The 23,445-nt window shown below is 39.0% G+C and overlaps 3 long non-coding RNA genes across 6 annotated transcripts; 2 read left to right on the forward strand and 1 right to left on the reverse strand.

Annotated features, from left to right (window-relative positions):
* Positions 1 to 2,735: 2,735 nt before the first annotated feature.
* Positions 2,736 to 17,675, forward strand: LOC122965775. Of its 3 annotated transcripts, XR_006398294.1 has the most exons (6): positions 2,736 to 2,824; positions 2,940 to 3,061; positions 4,917 to 5,106; positions 15,730 to 16,174; positions 16,443 to 16,536; positions 16,856 to 17,675. It is a non-coding gene; the product is annotated as an uncharacterized LOC122965775 (long non-coding RNA). The 3 variants fall into 3 exon arrangements; XR_006398295.1 differs by lacking the exon at positions 2,736 to 2,824 and having other exon boundaries at positions 2,974 to 3,061; positions 15,730 to 16,012; XR_006398296.1 differs by lacking the exon at positions 2,736 to 2,824 and having other exon boundaries at positions 2,980 to 3,061; positions 4,971 to 5,106.
* Positions 9,422 to 14,595, reverse strand: LOC122965776. Its single transcript, XR_006398297.1, has 3 exons — positions 11,761 to 14,595; positions 10,738 to 11,649; positions 9,422 to 10,436 (listed from the first exon to the last, which is right to left on the reverse strand). It is a non-coding gene; the product is annotated as an uncharacterized LOC122965776 (long non-coding RNA).
* Positions 17,676 to 18,355: 680 nt separating the features above from the next.
* LOC123000054 lies at positions 18,356 to 22,835 on the forward strand. Of its 2 annotated transcripts, XR_006407886.1 has the most exons (5): positions 18,356 to 20,014; positions 20,524 to 20,572; positions 20,709 to 20,939; positions 21,589 to 21,754; positions 21,897 to 22,835. It is a non-coding gene; the product is annotated as an uncharacterized LOC123000054 (long non-coding RNA). The 2 variants fall into 2 exon arrangements; XR_006407885.1 differs by having other exon boundaries at positions 21,589 to 22,835.
* The last annotated feature ends 610 nt before the right edge of the window (positions 22,836 to 23,445 follow it).

Raw genomic sequence — 23,445 nt, forward strand, 5'->3', positions numbered from 1 at the left:
GTCCTCTAGAGGACAGATGGGGACCAGACAAACGACCCACAGGACTATTTTATAACATAATGATGTTTTATGGTGTGACAACGCTGTGGTTAAAGTCTGGTTAGGTTTAGGCACAAAAACCATGAGAAAACACCCGAGCCTCTGCAACTTGCGATGAAAAACACAGGTGAGAAACAGTCCTTTTTGCAGGGAAAAACACACCTGAGCTGCGGCAACTTACAGTGAAAAACACAGGTGTAATACAGTCCTTCTTGCATAAAATAACAGGGAGAGGGAATGATTATCTTGAATAAAATTCTGGGGTTTGAATGATTTGCTAAAATTAAGTTAGAGAACCCTTGTGTTGTCTTAAGGGTCAAAAATGAACAATGACACACACACAAACTCACACACACACAATGAGAAATCGAGATTATGTGTGCAACTGATTGTGAACTTGAGTTGTGTGGTGTCGTGGAGGGGAGATACTGCACAGTTTTGTCCGAGTTCAGACAACATAAAAATAATCTCAGACATGGACTTCCAGTGGCGCTACAACAAGATGGACGTGTAGAGGTGAGTTCCTCCGAGTTGGTTTTTAAAAGTACCTTCTATCAATTTAAAACAGCATCAAAACAGCTCAATTTAAGTATTAAAGGAGGGAAATTGCAAAGGAGTCATAAGACTGACAAGAAAATGAATAAAACACAAGAAAACTCGGATGTGGCTGAGATCACTGAACAAAACGAAACTGGAGACGACGAAGAAACAGCAGCAGGAGAAGCTAATGCACCGCTAGAGGGTCTGACGTTACTCTCTAAAGAGTTAAAAGACTTTAAAAAGAAGATATGAGAAGAGATCTTAGTGAATTTAAAAACTATGTCAAGAAAACTTAGAAGAAGACCTTACTGAGTTTCAAGGACATAGTTTTGAAAGAGCTGCAGAGTCAAAACTCAAGCATCATGGAATCAGCCTGCCATGAGATGAAAGACAGCGCTGACAGTACTGAAACAGAACATGGATACAGAGCAAGACAAGGTAGTGGATTTGGAGAGCCACTTTAGGAGAAATAATCTCCATATTTATGGAGTACTGGAAGATAAAAAGGGGAGATCAGTCACTGAATTTGTAAGTGACCTATTTAAAAGTCATCTCACACTACCTGATGGAGTGGACCTCGAAATTCAGCGGGTTCGCAGCGCATTGATCCCAAAGCCAGCTGTGACCTCAACTTCAGGATCAATAATAGTCAACTTTCAGCAGTTTCATGTTAAAGAACTAATCTTTAAGAAAGTTTGGGGAAAGGGGATTGAACTCAATGGAAACTTTACTTTGACAACGACTACGCAACTGGCATCATGGAAAGACATGAGGCGTACAGGCCAATTAAAGCAGTACTGAAGGAGAAGGGGATCCAGTACCAGACGCCCTACACAGAGATGCGAGTGCGCTGGAACTTCGGACTGTGAATCTACCAGAGTGCGGATGAGGCAGCCAGAATCAAGGTGATGGTGATGTCGGTGAGTGCTGTGACGGCCGTGGAGGAGTGACTGAACAAACTGATGCCATGGAAACATACCAACAAGACAGACAACGTAGCCCAGCGTGAAAGAGAGATGCTCACGGAGTTCAGACGAAGCCCGAAGTGCTTAAACTGGAGGGACTAAAAAGATAAGTGTGATCCAGATAGATAATAAACATGACAGAACAAGATTTCTATATGACAGAGTTTGGGAATACATCTAGTTTTGGAAGAGGCACCTGCTTAGACAGAGGTATCATTTTTAGTTATTAGAACTACTTACGGCAATTAAACTTGAATACTATTATTCAGTCTGAATTGAGCTTTACAATCCTCTTATTATTTACACAATACAAATTTTAAGAATGTGCCTCTTAGCAGTTTTAGCAACACTGATGAAGATGACAAATAGTAGTTGGTTGTTTTCTCTCTCCCTCCTGTTGAGGTCTTTACTATCTGAAAAATATGCAAATTCTGGGCCACATACTAAGAAAGACTTATGACTTAATCAAGCAAGGTTATGAAACTGGTGGGAGTGGTTTATGTAAATTTATGATTGTGGGTATTTTTTCCACTACTAGGGAAGGCCCTGACAGTAAAGAGGCACTGTACCCTCCTCCCATCAATAGGGAAATTAAAGGATGGCAAGATGAGTCCTTTTCTTTTGAAGTCACAAAGTTTTATGTTCGACTGATGTTTCATAGTTTATAACTTCTTTTTATGTTTGAGTTTGGATTACAAAATGTGAATGGTTGAATAACCCTGTTAAATGTCAGAAGATAATGACCAAATCAAGGAAATACAAAGCACAGATTATATACTTACAGGAAACACATCTAGGCAGGAAAATGAGAAGCTTAAGAGGTTTGACTTTGCAAATACATTCTTTAGTTCCTTCCGCCGTGGTTGTAGAAGAGGCGTGATCATAGTCATTCCTAACTCAGTGAAATCTGAATGTACTAAAGAACTCAATGAAAAAAGGAAGGAAGATATTTTATTGTGAAAGGAAAACTGGAAAATGAAAAAGTGACAATGGTTAATGTTTATGCCCCACCTTTAAAAATTAATCTGTGGAGGTGATTTTAATATTGTGATGAATAATAATCTAGACACAATAAACAATAAGAAAAATACCAACCATGTTACAAAAACGATCGAGACAACATTTAAAGAATTTGGTATATGGTCATCACAACTCCTCCCCTTCATGATATTATGTCTACATACATGGGAGCTTTTTTTTCCCCTTGCAGACAAACACAGTGTCATCTTGTGGGCAGCGTGGCATGAACAACATGACAACACAGATATTTGGCTACATTGGTATCTATAAATAAGGCTTATTTGAGTTTCATTCTGCAGCAGCATCAGTCCATTTCAACATGAGCAAGAGATGGACTGTCTACGAGGCTTTTGATCATATCTTTGATCATGACAGTGATATAGAGGACAGAGAGTGGTCTGAAATTTGAGGAGGATGTGTCTGAGGATGAGGATGATGTTGGCGAAAGAGGTGCCAGTCCTGCCCTGCAAGCAATGACAGAAAAACCAGCCACACATGTGAGAAACACATCTGCAAGGAGCACACTAAAACAAGAACACACACACACACAAACCATCTTGTTAATGTTCAGTTTGAACGTGTTATTATGAACACACACAGAGAAAGAGAGAGAAACACTTTCCTCCTGTTCAAGTTTAATTTGCATCTTTTATTTTGAACAAACTGAAGTTTTTACCTTTTTCCTGACATAGATCCATACGGGTCAATTCTGACCCGTAACACCACAGATGTCACTATGATTAATAATATAACGTTTAAAAAAGCTCACAAGCAATTTGTTCTAGTAAACATGTTCTAATATTAGTCTGTTATAGTCAGATAACACAATCACCCCTTCTTTTCACTATAGGAAATATAATGAGTGAATTTAAACCCTTTTAAATTGAAAACAAGTGGTATATTGTAAGATAAATGGTGTTGGGACCATAAGAATAAAATTTAAAACACTGATTGCACATGGATATGAATGCATAATAAGTTAGTTATGTGCAGAAAAGCGTCTGGAGGCAGGAATTCGCCAGCGGTCTCCTGCAGCTAAATCCACTTTTTGCCATCTATCTATCTAGCCATCGACCCAACGTACCACCTCCGAATATGGACATTTGTCACCTTACATAGACGTCATCTGAACTGCATCACATCTCTGGGTCATATTTGTCTGTCTACCACGACAAAGGATCCTAATTGACTTTCCATTTGCATTGCTTCCATGGTACGACCATGTAATTTTAACACATTATGAGCCACCACCACGTAACGCGGTGTTAAGAGGTCATTTTACGTATTTCTGTGAGATCAGGCTGATAATCACTCAGCAAACTCTTGGATAAAAACATTGTTTGGCCTGAACAGTCTGTAGATTATTAAAATCATCACTGGATCTTTAGAATTTAATATAAAACCAAAATATTCAAATGATGTTAAACTACTATGCAAAATGGGGGAGCATTTAAAATCTTTTCTGTCCCTCCTTCCTTTGCCTGACAGACAGGCTTTAAGGTTGGTGCTTCAATAAGAGGACTACAGTCTCCCTGAGATAACTATGTCTCTGTGATGATAAAAAAAAAAGTCCAAATTATTAAAAGTAATAAAATCATACCATAAAAAGATGTATTATTTAGAGATGTGATATTTAAAAGACCAAAATTTACAGGATTACAATCAGGAGCAGAGGGTAATAGAGGTTGCCGAGGGACTTGAATTATTTTGTTATAATTAGCAGCAGAGGGGTTTGATACTGAGCATGCTGCAGTGGGTCCATGATAGGAAATAGGAGCGGATATAGAAGAAGGCATACCAGTCCCGTTTAGGAGAGCTGAGCAGGGTGCTGAAATAGGGGATGGCAGCTACTGTGTCATCAGGCCAGAGTCCATGACGCTGTTGATGTAGGGGATCCCAGTGGCAGAACAATAGTCTGTCAGCCAGGTGCTTAGGGGCGAACAGTCTGGACCACCTCTCGAATCCTCTGCAGTGGGGCCTGAGATTATGATCTTGTTACCTGACAGCTCAACAGTGAACCGAAACTCGCTATAAAGCTCTGTAAAGCCGAGGGGAGCAGCAGAGTCGCCACGACCAACACGTCACACACCGACAGCTCAGATGGTGTTATAAAAATATTGCATTATAGCAGTTTCAACTCTTTTGTAGCCACAAGCTGCGTATTAGGAGTAAAGTTACATTTTTTCTGTCTATACTTTCCCTGCTTTACCACAGTTGTACACCTGAATAATAAATATTGATGATGTATTTTCTCCATCATCAGTCTTGTTTTGTTCCATGTAGGTTTTTTTGAGCTGATACCAACCCCCCTCTACAAGCCTCGCAGACTCTGCTTCTCAAAACTTTTTCCAGGTCTTCAGTTTGTGTCGTCCTCAATCTTTATCTTGTTTGAAATCATCCGACCAGACAAAGCGAGAAAGAGAGACAGCAGGGAGAGAAGTGAAGCGACATAAAAAGAGACGAAATTAACGGCAGCAGAAAGAAAATCCACACACTAGACGAGAAGAGTGAGAAGGAGGAAACTCATGGCAGTGGAGAGCAGGTGAGCTCGTTACTGAAGGAAAGATGACCTACACAACACTCCACACAGTGAGAATGATTGATCTGCCACATTAGGCCGCTTACACTGAAGGAATTCCCACATGGGCTTAACACTGGGTGACTCAATCCGTTAGAAGGTCCTTCCATTAAATTTGATTTTTAAAATGTGTGTAGGTAAAACCTCCTCTCAAATGCACATCAATTTCCTTCAAACTGGAAAGGGAAAAAAGTTTCCTGACTTAGAGATGATTCCACTTTTCAATTTAGCTCTCAGTATGCAAATGTGGTCCCATCATATAAATGCAGACGGCAAAATAAGTTAGTAATTGGTTGCGATAAAAGGACCCCAAGGACATTTATCCATAATGAAAAAAGTAACAATTTGAAAGCAAAACCTTTGAATTTATTTTATTTTTATGTTTTGATGCACTTTGCTAGAAAAATGACCTTTTTTCCATTTACAATCAACCATTAACATCTTTAGTACAATATTATACAACTGGACTAAAAGAAACGGAAGCTTTGCTCTCATACAACCGAGCAACAAGCTGCTCAGTGTTTATTACTCACATCTGAACTGTGATATCACATTCTTGTCACAGTTCAAGCAATTAGAAAGACAATGTATTCACATAAATTTGAACATTTTTTGAGAACAAAGAACTCAGTAATTGACAATATTCAAGATTTAAAAGGTTTGTCGACAAGAGTTCCTTGTCAATAAGAGATGAAGGAATAACAATATAAAAGTATCAATTATACAAACACAAATTTGACAGTAAACAAAGCAGTTTAATAAAATGAAATACTAAAACATACCTCACACACTGGGAACTCTATTTGTCTATAATAAGATAACAAAAGATCATTTCTAGGAGACAGAGTTGCTGCTAGAGAGCTTTCATATGGATCAGTCCTCCAGCCTCCTGGAAACAAACTTTTATGTAAATACTGGTTGAGATACATAATGCACAAGCCCAAAAAAAATGTCCTTGTTATATAATCTGAATTTTAAAGTCCATAAAAAACATGTTTTTACCTCCAACTTTTTACAAACAAAACACACACTGAAGATTAAGTGAGTAAAAACTGTTTGTTGGATATTTTGGTCGTGATGATTCACCTGTTTGAATATTTTATGTTACCTGTCCTCTATCTGCTGCTCTGTTGTTCATGTTATCTTAAAAATTTTGCCGGTAGCCCCCCAAACTTTCTGTCGTGAAGAAATCCCAACGTTCAAGTTTAATTCACTGCAGTGAAAGTAAAAAAAAGCAACATAATGAGATGCTTCATCATCACCACATCTGGCTTCAGAAATGTAAAATGTTAAAAAGTCTGTGTGCAAATGCAGGCGAAGGAGAAAAATGCAAAAATGCAACCACAGATGCATTAATACAGTTGAAAGATGAGTCAACTTCTCTGCTGCGCATGTATTATTCACAGACGGAGAATGGATGAAAGGGCTGTTTGCTCAGACGGGCCCGGAGCTGGACGGCTGGTGTGTGTGTGTGTGTGTGTGTGTGTGTGTGAGGTAGGACTGCACAGGACTAATGAAAAAAATACTCAAAGTGCAGTATTGATTACTTTTATTTTGGAGGGGGGGAGTTTGTATTTCAGCCAGCTTCTCTGACAAGGTGTTTTTTTGCTATTCGGTTTTCTGTGTTGCCTGCAAATAGTGTTTGTGTGAGAGAAAGAAAAACACTTTTTTCTTAGTTTAGAAGAAGTGAGATGAAACTTTATTGATCCCGTGTGGAGTCTCTGCAGCAGCAAAAATTATATTAAAGAGAAAAGCAAAACACAATGAGGTAGGGCTGCAGCTAACAATCGCTTTTTCTCCATCAAATTAGAGCCCATTATCACTTTTCAGATGTCTTGTTTTGTTTCACTAACAGTCCAAAAGACAATTGATTTATCATCCTGGGAAGGTTTTCCCCCTTTTTTGCTTAAAAAATTGCTTAAAAGATTATTCAGTTCTCTAAGTTCTGCCGATTAATTCAACCAGTCGACTAATTGTTGCAGCTCTAGTATGAAGTGTTTGAAGAAGTTCCCCTTTATTGTTCTATAAAAATGTTTACTATTTCTTCCAAGTTTGTTCTTAATAAAATTGAGGCTCTTAAAGGAAAATTTGGGTTCATTTCAACTTGACTTCTAATTCTGAACCTACCACCTCCATAAAGAGATTTAAGGAAACAAGGACTCATGCAAAATGAAGTACTCAGCTTTCCAAATAAACATAATTTCTACATGAATCCTTTCATTTGTCTCGAATCTGAACAAAAGTAAACACAGAAAGTAACCTGGAACGGCCATTATGGTTAACTACATCAGTATCTATGTCTGGCTGTATATTCATCCGTGCACACTGGTTTGTTTACATGTATGAGGCTGACTTTCACTTCCTGAAGACTGTTGTGACAGACTGATGCTTCTTGAATGCAACCCTGCTCTCTGACACTAAGCTCTGCTAAACTCTCCCTCTGTGGTCTTTGGTACTTCACCTGCTGACACTCTTCTGATTAGTGCAGATTACAATAGAGAATAGAGAGAGCACGTGCACAGATGATCAGCTCGAGTGTTGTTGGGCAGATGAGTGGCCAGAGAGACGAGTATTATGTGGTTTTATTCAAAATCCAACTGAAATCCCATTTAATCATCCCTCTCTTTGCACTCAAAAATAATAAAAATGTTTTATGTGTGTGTGTGTATATATTAGTATTGTTAGAATAAAGAAAAAAGCCGGCTTTTTTTCCACTTGATATATGGTTTTGTCTGTGTATAATTTCCTGCAGCACAAGGTGGAGTATTCAGATGTCTTGTTTTGTTAGATAAACAGTCCAAGTTTACATGTATGAGAGAGAAAAGCATAAAGTTGTGACATTTGAGACGCTGGAAACTGCAAATATTTGGCATTTTTGCTTAAAAATGACTAGTCAGTTATCAGAACAGCTGGCGATTTCATATTTTGTCTTTGACTAATCATTGCAGCTCTAAACTCCCTAATTATAAATAAGGGTCTGCACTGAATTATCAAAGAAAACTGACATTGATGATGTCATCTGTTTACTTAATGAGCATGTCAATATTACTGATAGAAATGGGAAAAAAACATTAAAAACTGAGAATTAAACAAGTTTTGCTGTTTTGTTTTTCCATCTTTAAGAGTCTCAATCAGCATCTTATTTCACCCTTTGATTCATCTGGTGTCTGTTCTGCTTTGAAGTGCCACAGAATTTAATTTATTTTTCTTTTATACTGATTATTCCTGCTTTATTTATTTTAGTTGGCCTTCAAATAATCATTCTCCCAGTCTTCACATGATGCAACTCAGTGTTTGCTTTGGGATTTGTCCGTAGCCGAACATCATCGACGGTGGGATTGGAGTCCAGAAAGCGACGTCATCGTCCTCCGTGTGTTCGGTAACCTTTGTAATCCTTCGGGAAATTCATTTCTGTTGACATGGCTCTGAGTCCTTTCTGTCCTTGTCGTAACAAAATGCAATTTCTTTTATCGATATCGGAGCCACCTCTTATCTGCTGTCACTAAATTGGAATTTAACCTTTCGTGTATAATCTGATGTTGTATCTGTCTCCAGCATCTTGTCCAGAAGAACCACAGAGACTTGAGACCCCAAACTGTGAGATGGTTCAGCTCCTCCTTTGTGTTGTTCTGTCCTGGTGGTTACAGACACAGTAGAGTTCATGTTATATCTTAAATGTTTCCCCCCTTACCTTTACAGTTTCAGGTTTTCCTACTACAATCTCTGTGTCCCCTTAATCGCCCAATTGAATGGGAACTTTGGGAACTACATTCAAAGCCAAAAGAGTTGAAGGGGAGGCAAAGATAGCGCGTGAGGTGAAGAGTCAAAAATTCTTCTCAGGAGTCATAACTCAGTCAAATCTTCACATACAGACATGAAACACAAAATCTGAGTCAGTGTGACTTCCACTTCCAAAGGATATAATTATCTCTGATGTCTATCGCCAATAAACCTCCATAAATCCACTAAGAAACCAGAGAAAAAAAAAGAGGCTTCAGGCCTGAGAATCATCACGTTTTCTTCAGTATCAAAGTAATCTAGTGATACTTGTCTGTACATTCATGAATATATTGCAAACAGGAGCTGCTAATAGCTAATTCAGCAGACTTTTAATGGAGCCGATGTGCCAAAATAAACAAATATAAAAAAATAAATTAGGTACCTATATATCAAATTCAAGCTTTATTGGCATGACAGATCAGAAATCTATATTGCCAAAGCAGTACAGAAAATTATAAACATTGACAAATGATTAATAATTATACAATAATATGTAAATATAAACAATAATATTAAATACAATATAATAAAAGGCATTTTTACAGATGTAATCACACAGAAACATTTACTACAGAGCTTATTTCTCTCAGATTATGACAAGACTTCATATATTTTGCAGCTTTTACTGCACATTGACTTTTCTCCCCACACAGACGGGACAGTTTCTGAAGATCAGGGAGGTGGATAAATTCAGGATATATATATGATTTATTTTTTCAAAGAAAACTTCACAGTATAATAGGAAGTGAGATTCTGTCTCAACTTCTCTTTTATGACAAAGTGTATATCTATATATCTGTAGCTGTATGCTTGTGTACTTAAAGTGTACTACCAATGTTCTTAAATATATACTACATCACACTTATTTACATGAAATGTACAAATTTACTAATAGAGTACAAGTACATTGACTGTATAACACTCCCAGTACACTTTAAGTGTAACTTAATATTCCTAAAATGTATTACATGTGAGAATTTAAACTGTACTAACATGTGCTTAAATTTACTCTGCTGAAATGTGAAGCATGTTACAAAAATGATATTTCAAATGTGTTTTGAATTGTGTTACACAGGGCGAACAGGTGAACCCAAGTGCAGACACTCAAAGTTGAGGAGGCAGGGATATAGTAGGAACACTGTATTTATTTTAAAAGGTGGGGGTAAAGGGAAATGCAGGTCTGGGGAAGGTGGGGCTGAGGCTCGTGCTGGAAGCTGGAGAGAGCGGGGGTCCAGGGCAGGGAAGCAGAGCTGATGAAATGACGGGAACAGGAGACAGGGACCAGAGCCAGAGCAGATGGAACTGCAGGGAACAGGAGACAGGGTTAGGCAACGGAAACCAGGTAACAACAACAAAACAGGATAAATGCAGGTGAAGTGGCTTGACAAACACTGATGGATAGCAGAGTCTATGATCAGGCGGAGTGGAAGTGGCACGGCTGAGTATTTGTAGAATAAGGCTTGATTACTGAGATGAGTTGCAGCTGGCGTGGTTCTGCTCTGACGCCGGCACACCTGCAGACAATCACACACACACACACACAGGGAGTGTCACAGCTCTGCTCAAGGGGAGGACGGCACATGACTTTTGACTAAAGAGTTATCTAACAAAATATAAGTCAACTAATAGCAATATAAAGTATGTAAATCAGTAACATCAGTAGCGTTTTGAGTGTTTGAATAAGAAAACCTAACCTAAATGTATTTGTACTTTATTAGTAGTACATTTAATTTACATTATGAGTGTGATGTAGTGTTTATTTATACTTTAAGATCTCCCTGTGATACATTTGTAGGAGTTTTCAAGAACACTTACAGTATGTTGGAAATGCACAAGCAGTATGTAGAAACACGACTCAGTGTGAGTGCCAGGGCCGAGGAGAGCAGCAACCGAGCCAACTGCCAATCACAGCTGTCAATCAACGCCCGCACAGCACAGACATCAAAGCTAGTATGATACTTCAAATCTTATTAACAAGCAATAATTTCCAAAATGACCACCAGCACACTTATTAGAGGGCCTGAATTTAGAGATTGACACCATAATGAAAAACATGACTGACTTTGCATTTCTAGAGACTTTTTGAGTTAGTCGGAGCATCTAACAGCTGTTGATGGCACTCTGAGGTAATTCAGACTCTGTCCACACTAATGTGGATATTTTGCAAAAACTGACATTTTCCTCTATATTTTGGCCTCTTATCCATATACAAACGGTGTTTTAGGTAACTAAAACATTTTTTTTTTCTTTTTAAATGCCATCTAAAGTGCAGATTTTTAAAAAGAGCGGTTCTGTGTATCTGTGTTGACATGTAAAACGAAGCTTTAAGACTATCACCAAAATAAAATAAGCTCACTACGCATGTTCAGACTGTTCTTCTCTGGTGTTTATCATAGACTTTATCGCCACCTACTGGCCCAGCATGCTTGTTTGAGCGTTTGTAGTCATTTTTGCGTTCTTGTGCACATGGAGATTTTTTGTAAAACGATGGTCATGTGGACAGAATTTTTTCTTTTTTCCTTAAAATAGCTGTTTAGAAAAATATCCATATATGTGCAGACAAGGCCTCAGACTCAAGACATGGTGGCTGCGGCTTGGTTGCTGCACAGCTGGCCAATCACTGCATGAAGTGGGTGTGAATGTCTGATTGTTGGTTTCGGGGAATTGGCAGTGGAGTATACTGACAGCTTAAGTCCATTCGATTTGGGCACCAAATGTTGCAGAACACTTAATCAAAAAAGAAAAAAAAAAATCAGTTAATTTGTCAATGTTCATTAATGCTCATCTATCATTTGTAGTTTCAGCACATGCATCATCTCTCTTCTATTTAGCTCTTACCAGTCAACCACATGGTGTCCTTTCTATTTGCCAGATCTCCGCTGCTGCGTGCGGTGAAGCTGGGCTCCTCTCTGAGTTTCTTGCTGATGCAGAGGTCAACATGTGCTCTGACTCATTGTTAAATTGTCTCTTTCTATCGCCGAGCAGTCCAATCCTGCCTCTGCATTTCCTGGCATCACATCTGCCACTTGGACAAACGTTTCTCTCTCTCTCTCTCTCTCTGCTTTCATCACTCGTCCCCTCGACCCTTTTGATCTTTTGATTTGTGGTCACACTTTCAACGAAAAATGCAGAAGTGATTGGCTCCGTAATGGCTTGTAGCGCAGCGGTCGAGGACGTGGAGAGCTTTTTTTCCTGATCTCAAGTTGTATCTCTGATATTACTCGCTGCCACTTTCTTTGTGATGATTATGTGACTCACTCAATTTGGCGCTTACGTCTTCTTTTTTTCTGCTTCTCTCTGAGTAAAGTCGGTAACATTATGGCAATCGTTCACAATCGATCTGACGCAATTTGTCTTCAGGAAACAGTTGAATAAGCAAGAGAATAAAAGACTACTTTATGGCGGGGGACGGGAGGAGGAGGGGGCCTCGGTATCCCTCCCTCATGTCAATAATCCTGCATGTGCTTGTTTTTGAATGACATTATCAACATGAACATTTCAAGGTGGAAAAGCTGTCAATAAAAGCTGACGACAAGTCAGATACACGTGCTACAGGCCTCCGCTCTGAACTGAAAGAATAAAAAACAAAGAAAATGTAGGAGTCGGGGGCGTAGAGGTGAACACAAAGGCAAAGTCCCCACTTCATGTGGCGTGTCACACCTCCTCCCTATCACCATAGCAATAAATAAAAACACCACAGGGTAACATAACACAAAACGCCACGTCGAATTAGAGTCAGGTGAAGTGAAGGTTGTGCATTTATTCATGTTTTATTTTAGGAAACTGTCAGAGTTCTTTCCAAACTTAATGAAAACATAAGTAATGCTTCATTAAGCGCGTTGAGCTTTTGAGGATGTTGAAGGTCAGACGTCTGAAGCAATATTTTGGTGGCACTCTGAGTTTTTGGAACATACTGAGCATATGAATTGACAGCAGAGAAGTGGATTAAGCCTCGTTATGCTTGACGCAATGTGCCAGGTGTGAGGGTGCAAGAGCCAAAAGTGATGTCATTGCACCTCTTGCGTCAAGTGGCATAGGGCTCTTCAAGTTGTCACAGCGTTTGGTCATGCACTTCCCAGTTTTGGAGACTAGGTGCCCCTCTGCACACGCGGCCCCTTTTCGTTTTCGAGATGAACGAGCTTGAAAGGTAGACTGGCTGAACAGGGGACACGTACAGACATTTGTATGACCCTTGAGTGACCACAGGGAGAGTCAGATGGCCTTAAAACTGTGGAAAGAGTTTAATTTACCAGGCACCACCGTTTTTGTGCACAAGCCAAAAAATAATGCACCCGAAATAAGAAGGTTACTGTTCTTCACCCTGGTTTGATTTAAAAGGTAATCCTTTAAATTTTACAACCAAAAAAGTCAGAATGAGTATAAGTGATCCTGAAAAATAGCACCAACAAGGTTAAAGTGTCCCACAGGCAGGACAGTGTTGTTTAACAGGTGAAGGAAGACTGGAGCACTTGGACCGAAATGCTGGCTAAAGTCGACCCAGAGCGTAAACCAGAGGTTAAATTTAAAAGCTACCAGGTACTCTTTGAGGTGGAGAGGGACTTCCTAAAACATAATCATAAATAAAAGATATTTTTTTGGCACATCCCGGTAGCCTACTGGTTAAGATGCACGCCACGTTACTGCAACGTCCACAGTTTGATTCCGGTTTCTTTGTTGCATGTCATAACCCATTTCTCTCTCCTCTAGTTTCCTGTCATGTCTTAATCATCACTGTCTAATAAACATATTCATATAGAAAATAGATAAGAGGCAATTTTCATTTTTGATCTCCAACAAGTGTCAAAAATACACAAAATAATGTGAATAAGACAATCACTCTTCTTGCATCAATTTTTTTTTTGTTGATTAGCCATAATCACATAAACACACAGCAGCCATGTTTGGTCTCTGACATTCTTACGTTAACATGCACTGACTCTTAGCTTCTTTACTGAATATTTTGATTGCACCCCCTGGCATTTCAGAGAATACTGCTACGGAGAATGCATTCATCATAGAAACCTCCGTGGAGGTCCGCGTGAGCAAAGACAAAGCTTTATGCAGCAGGAGTCGTTTGTTTGCTGGAAGTTTTCAATTAATAAAAATGTGTCACCATCATGATTCATTGTAACTAATTAAATTCAAGGTGAGGACAATCCCCATGGTTGAGAGAGGGTTTCATATTTTACAGGTTATTCATCTAAAGTTTCATTTTATTGTCTAAAATGAATTCTCGTGTGCATACTTACAAATCTCTGTGAATATACTGCATAAGTGTTTTAGCCCTGCAGGGCCAAAGATCTGTGTGTGTGTGTGTGTGTGTGTGTGTTAGAGCATGTTAAAGCGTCTTTTTCTCTCCAGCTAATAGCTGAACTGACCAATGAACTCTGACAGCCCCAAAACACTACTTTGCTTCAAGGAGATTTTAATGGTCTTTCTGCCTCATAGCCTGATACACTAAACACCAAGGAGAGACCAGAGGGAAGGAGAGAGAGAGAGAGAGAGTGCTGTGTACTGTATGTACTGAGAAACATGTCACCCAGTTCAGCGATGTGGATAATTGATGTGTTTTTAAGAGTTTTGAACAACAACAGAAGAGCTACAGCTCAGAAGAATAAGATATATCAGGCTTTGATAAACACACAATACTTATAAGTAGGACGCGTTCATTGTTGGTTTGTCTTTATTTACTGTAAAAATAATACACACATAGCATCAACACAATTATCATAGTAAGTAAAATAAAAAAGTAATTTACCTATTATCAGCTTTATTTAGCCTATAGCCTCATATTTTGGGAGGATAATGAAGCAAAAATGCTTTTCTTCAACTTGACATCCACACTTCCTGTTAGCGTGTCCTGCACTCGAGTATACAGACACTATTCAAACAGTCGAACTTCCCGGCATGAGCAATAACAACTCACGCATATTCTATTATGCTAATCTGTCATAAGGTGGGAAACATGAAACACGAGCTGTCGGATATCTAGATTCACACTCGGATTCATACTCGCATCTCAAAAATAACCACTGCATAGGGTGAAGGATATTTCCCCTCTCGCTGTCACTCACTCACTCACTCTCTCACACACACGCACACACACACACACACACACACACACACAGAGGATCAACCCCCGAGGCGAGATGAGAGCTGTGAAGTAAGAACTGGTGGCTGGTGTTGCATTAACGTGTAACGCCTTGTCAGAGCAGGCACCAGATACAGTCACACACACACACACACACACACACACAGAGGATCCATTGTCTGTGTGATTAAGACTCCTTGACTTTTAATCAGTTTAATTAGGCAGCTGAAAAGGCCAATCTGTGCTTTACTGGTCAGATAATCGAGCAGGAAAGGCCGGCCTTTCTTCGCTCATTAAACCAAACTGATAGATTAAGTTTTTAAACCTGACGGGATAACAATTACTGACTCCGATCTGACTTAAATCTCTGCGGTTGGTCCTGCTCTCAAACTGAAGATCTTTTTATTTCTGTTTGACCAGCAAAAAGCCCACAGAGTGTCTTTGTTGCTAATGATTTAATAAAGACAGCCTGCGGAGTTTTCTTCTTGTTTACATTCAGTGTTGCTCACCAATCTCAGTATGCACAGATTTGATCTGAACTTGTGTGTGTGAACAACTTAAGAACTTTTATCAAATGCACTCATGCTTTTGTATCGGCAAAATGTGATTAGGTACAAAATTGTGTTGTTGTCACTACAGCTCAATGCAGCATATTGTGATGTTTTTACTGTTTCTACTTTCTTATCGTTACATTTGTCTACCTTTGTCTTTGACAGAGCCGTGTCAAAGAGGAATTTCTGTTACTTCAGGTGCATTTCAATCCTTTTATTTGATCGTTCCTCACTCCTGGGAAGACCTGGAAATTATTCCGGTCTGTCATCCTGAAGGCCGTCCCAATACACTTATTTCTGCTCTGAGGAGCGAGGAGGGATCTCTGAGGAGCCATGAGCGAGGATGCACGAGAGCAGCCTTCCCGAAAGACGTTTAGCTCAATGTCACAATGTGTAAATACTCTCTACGTCTGGCACTATTGGACGAGTTGGTGGAGAAACAGTACAAGTATGAGTGCCCATTATATTCTTTTTGTTAAAGGCTCCAAAGAGCGATGAGATTTAATGCAAGAAGATGGGGATCCTAAACATTGTCATGTTTCAATTAAGTTTATTTCATCCACAACCTGTTCTGTTATGTAATAAGTCTCACTAACAGCACCCTCTTAAGGTATGTATGTAAATGTAACATCTTTGATTACTATTATTCATCAGACCCCGTGTTAGAAACTGTTACATTATGACAGTAACAAAATTACAAGTACTCACTTGGCTGCCAAATTTTATGTTTAGCTCCTCATTTTAAGAAACAAACTCACTGATAAAAACCATACACATTTGCCTATCATGAATTGTTCTGCATGTTATGTGAGTGAAATAATGTGTTTCATGGTTTGTAGGTTGTCCTTGACTGACAGGAAGTATGCCTCATTTAACAGGGAAAGACGAAGACACGGCAAAGCTTATATTGTACAGGTCGGGAAATGACCACCTCATCACGATGAAGAGTTATACAGCCAAGAAAGCCTGGGGGTGAGTTTTCTGTTTTAAGTCTGTTTTCTCATTGCTATCACTATTGTCCACGTGCCAACTAAATAGTGTTTGTTGTAATTATTATGTATCTCGCTCATTGTAAATGATCACACAGGTTCTTCCCCTCACTTTGTATGAGAGACTATCATCAGTCAAATGCCATATGTGAAAATAAACCTTGCTAATAACATGGACTGACTCTGAATAATACAGTTCCACAGTTGAATATGTTCAGTCATAGTCACCTTACTGTAATAAATAATAAGAGAGACTTTTACTAATACTGACCATAAATATCTTGTGTCTTGGATCATTGCAGGGATGCAATAAGATGACATGTTTGTTCTCCACAAGAAAGTAATGAGGATCATGGGCATGGAGGGAAAACTTACCTCCACTCACCTCCATTCAAAGAATCTGACAATTTAAAGAGGAAATATAAGATTTTGTATTTATTACAGGCTCAGTGCACTTTCATATAAGCATTTGTGACTTTTGTTATTTTACATAATGCATCACATTCTTGTTGTTTCAGTGTGTCTGCATGAAAAAAATCCCTTGTTTGATTTCCTCCAGGAGCTCAAAAATCCTTCAGCGTGGTAGGGGGACTGATGGAGGGGAGGCCACTGTGGTTTTCCCAGATGCATTAGGACATCGGGATGCAGCCCTCAAATGATCCCCCAGTCCTGATGTACTCGTGTAGGAGGAAACCATGCCTCCGGTGGCAGTGGCTCATCACTTGCTGAAGCTGGAGCTGCTACTTGTGGCCAGGCATGTGAGGAGGAAGAGGATTCTGCACAACCTGGCACATCTAGCGGCTCCACCGCACAGGCGGATGATGAGCCATCCACCTCTGCTTGTCCCCCACCCACCAATAGACCACATATCTCCACAGGGACATTAATGGCATTTTTAAAGGAGACAGAAAAGCATGAATAACAGTTCCAGGCTGGGCAAGCCAACAATAAAAGATTGTGGATTTGTTTGAGGAATAAGTTAGAAAGCCATAAATTTATAATTTCATTCATTTATCATGTATTTATTTATTTAATGTCATATGTATTATCATCCATCTGTCTATCTATCTATCTAGGGAACTGATACTGAACCTTGAAGAAATAAAGTTAAGCTTTGATTTATGTGATCTTTTACAAAGAAGTGTTATCTGTTTTTGATTCAATATCTTAGGAGAACAAACTCGATAGAGAGAATACAACTTTACAATAAAGTTGGCACAATGATTTATTATAAGAGAAAGAAAAATTCCCAGATGGAAACTGGGAAATGCTAATTGGGCTGCTTTCCAAGAGATTAACAGAGTTTGGGATACTGGCCAACTTCCTTCAGTGTGGAAACAAGAAGTAAAAGTGCCTGTTCTAAAACCAGGAAAAGACCCCGCAGACACTTCTAGCTACATACCTGTTGCCTTCACCTCCCATTTATGTAAAATCATGGAACGAATGGTCACAGAGAGTTTAACATATTTCCAAGAAAGTAAAGCTCTTATTTCCCCATCAAGGTGGGGTCCGTAGGGGTCAGAATACAATGGATTCTGTATTGTGCTTAGAATCGGACATCAGGAAACAACAGACCAACAAGAAAGTAGTGATAGCTGTCTTCTTTGATGTGGAAAATGCATATGAGATGCTCTGGAAAGAAGGGCTACTTATTAAGTCGAAGTCATTAGGAATTGGCGGTAGAGCATATAATTGGTTTATGGACTTTTTATTTGACAGGAAAATACAAGTAAGAGTAGGTACAAAAAACCTAAATGTATATACAGTGGAGAATAAACCTCCACAAGGTAGCGTATGTAGTCCATTGTTATTCGATTGATGATATCTATCAATCGATCTATCTCTCAGGTTGAACAAAGTAGAGGAAAATCTTTGCACACCGATGATGGAGATCTGTGGATAAGGACCAAACTGTATTGTATGTGTGTATTTAATAAGAAAATGCAAGCTGCAATAGTTGAAGTGGAAAAATGGACAAGTAAATGGGGATTCAAACTATCTGTAGCAAAAGCAAAAGTAATTTGTTTCTCAAGACGGCACCAAATTGCACCCGTCTCCTTAAAATTCTATGAACAACCTCTTGAGCAAGTAAAAGATTAGATTACTATTAGATTTCTTTGGGTTTGGTTTGCCAAAAAGCTTGCATGGAATGTTTATTTAGATGAAGTTAAGATCAAATATAAAAAGGTCATCAATATACTTCACTGTTTATCAGGGCAGGAGTGAGAAGCAAGTAGGATCTCTACAAAATGTATACTGAGCACTCATGAGATCTATGCTTGACTATGGGTGTGTAGCTTACTTATCAGCAGCAGAATCAAACCTCAAGAAGTTAGATGTATTACAAACTCAAGCCTCTGAGAATCTGTAGTGGATAATTCAGAACAACTCTAGTATCAGCGATGCAGGTGGAAATGGGAGAAATGCCTTTAAGGGTCAGAAGAGTGAAGTTAATGTTGACATACTGGGTTTATCTCCAGGGGCAAAGTGATACACATCCTGTCTAGAGTGTTTTAACAGACTGCTGGGAACATAGTGAGACGAATTTCATAAGTTTTGGGTGGATTGGTGATGCAAAGGCAGAAAACTTACTCCTCTTGCCCAGTATAGACCTCAACATACGGCAGGAATTGAAGGACAAGTCAGAGCGACTTCCAGTATCGAACATAGTCAAGAACTATTTTGATCAGCATTTTTCAGACTCAGTTTATATTCTTATTCTTTATATTCACAGATGGCTCCAAAGATCTTGATACAGGGTGTGCAGGTGCAGCAGTATATATCCCAGTGAGTGAGTCATATTATGAAAAGGGTATCAGACCATTTGTCAGTATATACCACAGAGCTATTGGCAATATTATTGGCCCTGCAGTGGATAGAGAAGAAGGAGATAAATAACACCGTTATTGTATCTGACAGCTTTTCAGCACTAACCGGCATAAGATCTGGCAGATTGTCATGTAGAACAGATATTATAATTTAAATATTCCTTATACCCCTTATTTCCATCCTGCATATTACATCTACACACTTCTTTGGTTTCCTGCTCATGTTAGTGTGGAGGGAAATGAACTCGTCTGAAAATAGAGCACACAGGTCTCAATCATACATTATATAAAATAGAGAAGCACCCAAATGGAAAATGAACACACTGTAGCCAACCAGAAACAGTCAAACATGTACTACTTCATTGTTGAAGATCACCTTCAGGCAATAAGGAAGGCGAAACACCATGACTTTTCATTGTCAGGTCTGTTGGGGGAAAACAGAAGGCAAGATATATTGTGACGTTATTCAATTTTTAAAAGAAACTGATTTAGCTAAAAAAAAATTTTTTTGATTTCCTCCATAATGTCTTGTTCCACACTCCAGTCCAGTTAATGCGCCTCTAAGCTGGTAAACACTAAAGAAGAAGAAGAATCTAGCTTCCACAGGGTTTCAACGGTCAAACTACTGTCTAGGTAAGTTGTGTAGCTAATAGTCTGCTACATGTTTTGCTTATATGTTATAAGTGACGTCTTTCTTTGCCATTACTCACATGGTTTACACATTAGGGCAGTGATTTAAAGCCTGACCAATTGTTTCATCTTTATCAGAGCAAATAAACCCCAAAAAACTTGTGAAATCAGGCTTGCTGGCTAGCTAGCTAACGTTCAACATAAGCTAACACTAGTTTATGAGCTGAAGGGTAGCATGGAGCATTGGTATGGGTCTCACGTCTACAAAAATGTGTATGTAATTGTGTGAGCTCCACTAAACATTGTGATATCATTTTGGTTCACACATACAGTAATGTATCGGCCTTTTAACAGTGTTAAAGGAAAAAGAAAGATGTGAATTTTTAGTAATTTATCTTAAGTTTTTATAACAAAATGTGAAATCATAATTCTTCAATTTGAATAAACTTTTTAAACCTTTCAATATAAACTAGCCTACACTACATAATTAACTTTTACTGTTCTCCCTGCAGCTCATGTCAAACCAAACAACTGTAAACAACTGATTTATAAAACCCAAAGGTACTTCTAAGAGCCAACCTCTATCCATCTATCTATACTTCTATCAATCTCTCTAATCTCTATCTATATCTTTATTTATTTCTCAATCTTTCTCTCCATCTTTCTGACTACTTGTCTGTCTTTGTCTTTCTGTCAGTCTGTCTGTCATCAGTCTGTCAGTTTGTCATAATGCCAGGGGGCGTCTACAAAAAAGACGCTTTCCTTTTGTCGGGGCATTTTATTTTGTGTGCAGAAGATCTATTCACATTGTAAAAAGGAGCAGGCTCTGGAGCAGCGCCTTAAGAGGAAGCTTCAAAAGTCTGATGAGAAGCAAGAGGAATGGGTGAATCACAGCATTGCATCCATCAGGGATGAAGCCATGGTCATGGTATGTACATTTTTTACAGGACATTAAACTATCCAGATAATCTGGGAAATAAATTCAGTGGAACCATTTGTTATTATGTGAGCATGCCACTGCAAGGTCGGAAAGGGATTTATGACCTTTTTGCCAAATAATAGGCCAGGATAAATTTGAATTAATTGTTTTTTAAATTATTTTATTTGTTCGTGCTGGCTGTGTTATCAGAACTAATTTATGTTACAATTTAACTGTTAACTTTGAAGATAGATGTAATTACGATTCTGCGAGAATCTCATCTAAATTATTTATTACAGCATAATTGGAACACACAGCAAATCTAACTGATACTCAGGAATTCATCAGAAGTTCATAACTAATACAGGCCTACATTATGACAGAATCACAGGTGCAATATAATAATCAAAAGTTCTTATCAAGTAGATAGGAAATAACAAATGGAATGCATTCATACTACGACACTCATACTCAAAGCTCTTTACAGTGTATGCACATTGTCTACTGTATATCTATGTGCAGCAGCATTCGCCCATTCAGTGACACAATCACAAAGGTTCTGCCTTTATTTTGAATAAACCTACAGATTGTTAGTGTTAACTGTCCATTTGCACAGTGGTTACACATTCCCATCTATGCAATTATGTTGCCATTGCAGCTTGAGAAAATCCATGTCATTGGCTAAAAGCCAGTGCTGCTTCTTGGCAAGGAGACCAGAAACGAAAAAACCAAATGTGAAATATTAACCCCTTGCTGCACACTTACCGCCTACGCCTAGGACCACCTTCAGAAGATTGGCTCATTTTATGAGTACCTTTGCGAAGGTGAGACGCATGCACTGTATTTTTAAAGTCACAGTTCACAACTAGTGTTGGGTACGCAAAAGATTTGATCAGTTTCTAAATCTTAAAGGGATGGTTCACCCGAAGACTTAAATTCAGTCATCAACTCTTCATGTCCTTGTAGGGCTGCCCTCAACTGGAGAACAAACACAGAAGATTTTACAAATGTGATACAACCGTCCATACCTGCGGGCTATCCCACCACCAGTAGTATTCTTTCTACTATTGCTACAGTTAAAACGTCCCAGAATCTGTACTTATTAATTTGGTTAAACTTTGTTAATGTTTTTTTGTTTGTTTGTTTTTTATTGTTTTTGTTTTGTTACAACTGGTTACAATCATTCTCAGTACTTTGTTCACTTTTTCAAAATGGTGGTGTTCCTTGAAATGAATGATGAAAAATTAAACACTTATACTTATAAAAGACATGTTTGGTAATGATATGTGCTTGACACATGTTAAAAGGTTTAAGTTTACTGGAAGGACTCAACAAGTACCAGTAAAAGAAGAAAATTCCCCTCTGTTTTCAGTGGCGAGTGGGCCCATACCCAGCAGCCAAAGGATTCTTTCTAAATTAATGCACAGAAATAAAATGTCATAATTGAGGTCATATCTCATCTTTTGCTAGTCGAGATAAGGTGAAAACGTCCAATTAGGTTGATACATGGAGTTTAACCTCAAGTAGGCCTTGTCACAATCCCAGCGTAGCCCTTGTGTCCTCTTTTTCCCTCTGCCTCCCGGTCTGTCTCTGTGTGTGTTCAGGCGTGTCTGTTCTCTGTCTCTCTCTCCCTCCACACCTGCTACTCGTTCCAGACCTGCACAGCTGCCATGCATCCAGTCATCACTACCTGCTACAAATACCCTGCTCAGTCTGCCAGTCCCCGCCAGATCATTCCTAGTGTCTCGGCTTGTGCTGTTGGCATATTTTCCAGCCATGTTTTCCTAGCTTGCTTTGATGCCTGACCTGCCGGTAGCTCTGTGTCTCCATGTGCATAGTTTGTCTGTTCTGCTTGCCTGTTCGCGACCCCCCCCTGCTCTGTACACCTGTCAGCCCTCAGCTCAAACCTCCAGCCCTCCTGTTTTTCAGAAACATTTTTTTTTTTTATATTTTATGATTATACATCGTGCTTACAGCCTTATGACTTGTTTGACAAATCTGCATTTGGTGTATTTTCACTTTTACTGTTGTGAAAAACAACAAACTATTGCTAGGGGAAAAAAACAATACAGCTCTATGCTCCCAAGTCCCAAATGACAGAAAGAAAAACATAGTGCAGGTACGAAAGATACTTCGGATTCAAATACATTACTTTGAAAGTCATGCTGAGTGTCACGAAAAAAATGGAAAATTTGTGTCCATGTACACGAATCTATAGATTAGATTTTGTGACTATTTCACGAACTGCTGTGACACCGGGTTGCACAGCTCAAACTTCTTAAATACATGTTCAACTGTGTGAGTTCCTTTACCAATGAAATGCTATTTTATTCATGGATGTCTCATTACAATTCGAGCCCCTTAATGGGAGCCCTGTGAAATGGGTGTGGATGGTGTGGTGCATTGTATGTGTGTGTGTGTGTGTGTGTGTGTGTGAGAGAGAGGTACCCAGGTCGGTGAGGATAATGGAAATAAGAGGATTTATTTTCCCAGACAGCCTGCTTCACGCTCTGTT

This window comes from Thunnus albacares, chromosome 16, assembly GCF_914725855.1.
Source record: "Thunnus albacares chromosome 16, fThuAlb1.1, whole genome shotgun sequence".
Classification (NCBI taxonomy): domain Eukaryota; kingdom Metazoa; phylum Chordata; class Actinopteri; order Scombriformes; family Scombridae; genus Thunnus; species Thunnus albacares.